Source organism: Balaenoptera musculus, chromosome 2 (genome assembly GCF_009873245.2).
Source record: "Balaenoptera musculus isolate JJ_BM4_2016_0621 chromosome 2, mBalMus1.pri.v3, whole genome shotgun sequence".
Lineage (NCBI taxonomy): Eukaryota > Metazoa > Chordata > Mammalia > Artiodactyla > Balaenopteridae > Balaenoptera > Balaenoptera musculus.
In genome coordinates, this window is record NC_045786.1 from 147364558 (window position 1) to 147370557 (window position 6000).

At 56.5% G+C, this 6000-nt stretch overlaps 1 protein-coding gene across 9 annotated transcripts in view; it reads right to left on the reverse strand.

Annotated features, from left to right (window-relative positions):
- MIDEAS (mitotic deacetylase associated SANT domain protein) overlaps positions 1-6000 on the reverse strand; it is a 69052-nt gene that overhangs the window by 39945 nt on the left and 23107 nt on the right. For 2 of the 9 annotated variants that reach the window (XM_036844734.1, XM_036844730.1), the window contains exon 1: positions 1043-2089. The exons of 1 other annotated variant lie outside the window; for it this stretch is intronic. The gene's annotated coding sequence lies outside the window, so the exon portion shown is untranslated. Of the gene's footprint in view, positions 1-1042; positions 2091-4016; positions 4059-4607; positions 4723-6000 lie in introns of those variants that run through there. 6 more of the 9 variants (XM_036844728.1, XM_036844733.1, XM_036844727.1 and 3 more) reach the window with 6 other exon arrangements.

Here is a 6000-nt window from a genome sequence, read left to right on the forward strand (position 1 = left end):
CTTTAGAGTGGCAGGTATCTCCTCTAGGTCTGCCTTCCTGAGGCTTCCTTGGGGCTGAGGCTTGAAAGCGTCAGGCCCTTATCCAGAAGCCTGGTGGGGGCCCTAGAGGTGCAACTTGGTGGACACGCTCCTGGATGTGTGAGTTGTAAGGGAGGTATGACTACTGCCACCAAGCCGGCCTTACGCAGGCTCCAGAAAAAAAAACCCGGGCTCCCGAGTTCCGCACAGGCACCACCAAACGCAGCACAAGGTGAGGCGGCGGGAAAGCTCCGCAGGCCGCAGCTGCACGGGGCGTGAGGGGTTGGGCGAAGGATGACAGGTCTGAGGTGCGCCAGCAGCCGGCAGCACCGGGGTGCGCGGGGTGAGGCCGGTCCGCCCGCCCTAAACGCTCCAGCTTAGGCCTCAGCTGCACTGGCCCCGGTTCCCTGCCACCCCTGCACCTCTGTCCCCCAAACTCCGGGCGCGCGTGCAGTTTCCACGTCCGCTCTCGGGTGCACACGGGAAGGGGAAAAGGCTCCCGCACCAAGTTCCCGCAGCTCGCGAGATCCTCCCGTACCTCCCGAACCCAGGCTCGGTCACGCAAGCCGGTCCTGGCGGACACCACGTTTCGCTCAGGCGGAGGAGGAGCCGCCGCTACCGCCGCGGGCCCGGAGGCTTGGGAGGGTTTTCCTGCCGGGGCCGCGCCCGGGTGGGCGGGGGCCGCGCGCAAGCTGCGTAGCTGCACAAACACGGCGGGTTGGCGCTGCACAGGCACTTGCGGGCGGGGGGGGTGCGGGCCGCCGAGGGGGCGGGCGGCGGGGCGGCAAACGCACGTACACAAGCGCGCGCCCCCACCCCCGGCCGCTCCGGCAGCAGAAGTTGCCGCGCCGCGCCCCCCGTGGCTCCGCGCCCCCGCTCTGGGCCGCGCCTGCAGAGCTGCAGCCCGCGCGCCCAGCCGCCACTGCTTGCGCGCAGCCCGGGGTCCCTTGGCCGCCGCAGCCAGGGCGGGCTTTGCGCCGAGCCGCGTGCAGGCCTCGGCCGCCGGCCCAACAGCCCCACTTACCCTGCTCCTACCCGAGCTCCGGCATCGGCTGTCCCCTTTCCGCCGCGGGCCGCCGCCTTCGGTCGCCTCCCAGGCTCCAGCCGCCTGCACGCACTCCCGATTTTAAAAACAAACAGGCGCCGCCGCCTCCCCGCGGCGCTCGCAGAATTTCCGCCAGCTCGCGCCTCCCGAGGCCGGGAAGTTTGCTGGCAGGGCCCGGGCGGGACGCGCGGGCTGTCACCCCTCGCTCCCGGCACAGGAGCCTCGGCGCAACCCGCGCCCGTGGTGTCCGCCTCGCGGTCGCTCTCCCTCCCTTCGTGTCACCCCCCAGTCCTGCGATGCAGTGTCAGGATTGCACTGCTCTGACTCATCGGTTGAGCTCACAGCTTGAAAAAAAAGAGAGAGAGAGAGAGGGCGAGAGGCAACAGCGAAGGAGGAGGACTCTCTGGCGTGCTACAAAGGATTGCACAACTCGGGGCTGGGAGCGCGGAGCGCCCAGCGGCGGGCCGGCGCGCGCGCGAGCAGGAACCAGCTCTACCACTTCATCAGCACAACTGTCTCGGGTCTGCCTCTCAGCCAGCAGGCCCGGCGCCGCCCACTTCCTGCGACCAAATAAGGCCGGAGAAGGCGTCTTTAAACCTCCGGCGGCTGCCCAGGCTGGGGATTTCCAGCAGACCTCACCTCCACTCCCAAGTCAGTCGCCACCCTCCCCCAGCCCAGGCCAGCGCCCCCGATGGCTTTGCTGGAACCAACAGGCCACGCGGCTCGTTCCTTTCACACCAAGGTCAGGACGAGACGGTGACGAAATGTTTGGAAACCCAGCGGGCCTGCCAGGAAAGTATGTGTGTGATGTTGGGGAGGACACAAGTCGCTTTCTTCCACAAAGAAAACTCTCGTTTTGGATACGGTAAAGCATGCTTAATCTTCTCCAAGGCACTTCATTAACAGTCTCCCCAAGCTTCACTTTTTGGCTTATCAGCATCCTAGTGGTGGTAAGGTTATTGAGAAACTGCTCCCAGCCCCTATGAAAGACCCATGTCTTGATTACTTGGGTGTGAAAAGCTCCTTGGTTTAATTCTAGCAGCTGAGGCCCAAGTTAGGCAGCTTTTGACTGCATGCCTGTATTTCACCTACCTTCCCTACCATCCCCTGATGCCTCCTTAACTGGCGGGAAGATGGGAAACCTTTCTGCTACTCAGGAGGTTCTTGCTGGCCCCCACATACAATGAGGCTCCAGGGCCAGGAGAAAGTCCTGGGGAGGGAGCCCTTTTTTCCTAGTTCCTTTCATTTGTTTTTGTTTTTTCTTTTCCCCAAGGAGATGGGTCAGAAGGAGATTTTTCTTTGAAGGAAAAACCACTGAAGAATACACTGTGTCCTGGCAGCTGCTTTTCCCCTGTGGCCAGTCGTGAGAAGCAGGTGCATCCCTTGCTTTCTCAGGGGGAAGGGGAGGGGCAGCAGATTCTCACGTCCCTCTGAACCTGCAGGGCAAGGACCTTCCCCACCACGCCCCTCCCTCTGCCCCCAGTGGATGACAGAGATGACACTGGTACCTTCTGCCTAGAAACCTTCAGAACCCCACACTTGCTTCTAAGGGGCATGACCTTCCTGTCCTCTTCCATCCCTTCACTGGCGGGAGCACCTGTGTGCATCTGGCGCTCACACCTTACCCAGGAGGAAAAGGGCTTATCTGCACCATGGTATAACAGACATGTCACAGTCATGACAACTTAGTCTCATCTGCAAAATAAAGATAATTATGCCAGGGGACTGGACCGGATGACCTTTTAAAATTCCTTCCAGTTTAAAATCCACGATTCTGTGATTGTAAAAAATGAATGGAGGAGCCAGGGAAACAACCTCCAACAAAGAAAAGCCCAGGCTCTCGGATTTAGCATCTGCTCTGACAGTATTGTTCCTGACAATTCTCAAAGGATGTCCCCACACACAGCCTACTGAACAACCCTGTGTGTGAGAGAGTTTCATCCCGCTCATTTTATGGATGCAAACATTGAGGTTCAGAAAGTTTGAGTGACTTGCACAAGATCACAAAGCAAGCCAGTAGTCTGTCATCTCTCTGTTCCTCTTCCCATCTCCCCTAGAGGAAGGCAGTGAGCAATTGGGGGACTGGGACGCTCAGGCATGCTGGCCCCCAAGTAGAGGCTGGACTCTCAGGACTCCTGGCAGAGGTTCTGTGTAAAACCTTTTTGTTTTTTCCATTTGTCTGATTTTTTTCCTCCCCACTGACACCTCATCCAAGTGAGGGAAGCAAAAGCAAAGCCGCCTGGTCTGCAGTGCTCACTCCTCTGCAAACCTGCAGCCATCCCGACCTCCCCCTTGGGCCTGGCCCCCAGAGCTGGCCTCGAGCCAGTCCAGAGCAAGTCCCCCGATAGCCAGTGTAGACAAGCCCAGGGATGTTCCCCACCAAGCAGAACCCTGGCTGGGGAGCACATTTCTAGAAGAGCCTGCCACCATGAAGCCAGAGCCTAGCCTCCAGGGAACAAGTGGGAGCCGCTCCAAAGGGCACTCCTCAGCCTTGTCCCGCCAGGACTTCCTCTCTGTCCTACGCCGGGATGCTGGGCCAGGCCCAGGAAGCAGCACAGGGAGCAGAGGTAGGTGGCAGGATGCATGAGAAACAGAAGTCAGTGACCTGGAACAGCCCTGCTCATCTTGGAGCAGCTCATGCTCACAAAGGAAGAGAGGGAGGAGAAACGGCATGTACGTGTGTAGGGGAGGAGGGCCCAAGACTGTCCCAGATGGCCCCTGCCTGGCAGGAGAAGTCTCCCTCCCAAAGGCAGGCAGCTGAGGATGTATAAAGAAAGCTGCAGCTCTTCCAGGAAAGCCCTGGAAGTCAGTTTTGCTGCAGATATGACAGTGCAGAATCACTGACATGTGAAGTGAAAGTTTTGGTTTTAGAAGCTCCAGCCCTTCCTACAGAGGCAGCTAAGGAGGGTGCCCTTTGGGTAAGAAAAAAATAAAGGTGTTCCAGGGACCTTACCCATACAGCGGACTTTTCTCCACCAGCAAGCTTCTTTACAAACTGCAGAAAAGAGAGTGGTACAGAGCTCCAGTTCCCAGGGAGTGCATCTGCTGAGAAACACTCCAGGAAGCAAAGCATCCTAGACAGGATTTCAAACTCTGGGTCCCAGTGACAGTAGAATATGGCATTAGAGATGCTTCCTAGAATGGCATCAGCTCTCTGGACTCCGCTCAGAGTGATCCCTCACTGCCCTGAGTGGTCATCATCAGCATCCACTTCTGGGACAACTTGAGACCATTAAGAAGCTTCCAAGGGTGAATTTTGTGGTATGTGAATTATATCCCAATAAAGCTGTTCTTAAGAGAAAAAAAAACAAAGCTTCCAAGGAAGCCAGGTTCTCACCACCCATCCACCTGCCTCTAACTTTCTGCTTCCATCATTCACGATTTAAAAGAGGAGTTTTCTTCACCCCAAACCCCATGCCTGCTTTCCTGTCCTTTTTCCATTGTCCTTTCTCTGTCAGGACTTTCCATCGAGGCCAGCACACATGGTGTGTTTAAGTGAATAACCAACCTTTACAGGAATGTGGGGAATAGGGGGTACAAATACCTTTGAGGAAATCCCAAGTCCACAATGCTGGGTTCCTTATGTCCCTTATGTTCCTTGTGTCCCTGTTGTCATTTCCCTTTTCAGAATAAAGGTACTACTTCTAGGACCTCATTACCTACAGTTAAAACAGAAGAAAGACAAGGTTGTAGAAAGAACAGGGAACCAGGACTGAGTTTGGGTCCTGCCTAACTAAAGCCAACCCGCTGTGTGATCTTAGGAAAGTTGACACTTACCTTCCCCAAGTCTTGCATTTTGGCTCCCTAGATGTACTGTAAGTATTTGCTACACAAACAATAAAAGAATGCCTGCTTTCTAGGGACTTTGGAGAATCACAAGGACAAGAAAACTGCTTTATCATGCTATGTACCTATAAGAGGTTACAATTTTTTTTTTTAATGTTTTACCCTATATCCCCTTCTCCCAAAACTAGCTTCTCCCTTTCAAAAACCTAGTCCAGTCAAAATTCTTTTTCCTCTGAAATGACCCCAGGTCCACCCCCATCAGCCTCAGGGTGACCCTATGCTGGGCTCTGCCCAGAGAGACTCTTTCCAACACTGACTCAATGTCCCATCCAGGTGTCTCTCCAAGGCTTCTGCCCAGTCCCTGCTCTTTGTGTCCTTCCCTCCAAGCTTTTCCACTGTGCGCCCACCCAGCCCGAATAGGGACGCTCCTTTGATGCCTGTGCCTTCTCTTCACCCCTTTTTTGCCACATCCTTTCTGAGGGAGCAGGGAGCTCAAAACCCCAGCTGTGAAGTTAAGCCACCGTGTGCTGAGAAGTCCCTGCACTGTCTTCTCTTTTACCCGTGAAAACCCAGGGGGCCCTCCGCCTGAGTTCACGGTTACCTCACCTGTTCCGGGGCAGGGCCGTGCCTGCCGCAGCAGCCTCCAGCTGTCCTCATCCCGTGGCCCTCCTACCCCCGCCTCCACCTCCCTCTCTCGCAGGCCTGGGCCAGGTTCTGAGTGCCTTTGTCAAGCCTGAGAGGGAACTTCTGCAGATGTCCCCAGTTGCTGCTGTCACTCTAGGAGAGACGTCTGGCTGGGGATAGGGAGAAGGACAGAACAGGTGTGGCCACCACGGAGGGTGGGCCGGCAGGGCCACGGGGACAGAAACACCCTTTCTTCACAGAACCAGAGCTGCCAGCTTCCCAAAGGCCTCGTTTCAGCACCGTCCCACGTCCCCTGCAGAACCAGCCCCAGAACAGACTCCTTCACGATCTGATTCCTGGAGCCCAGGCTCCCTACCTTGTGTTTGTGGGCCAGGAGGAACGGGCCCTCCGAGATCCAGGGTGTGCACTGGGCATGCTTTAAGGCATTATTTTTAAACGAAAACAAATACAAATGATGCGCCTTGGACTAGAAGCCAAAATTCATATTCATGGGAATGTCCAGGTTA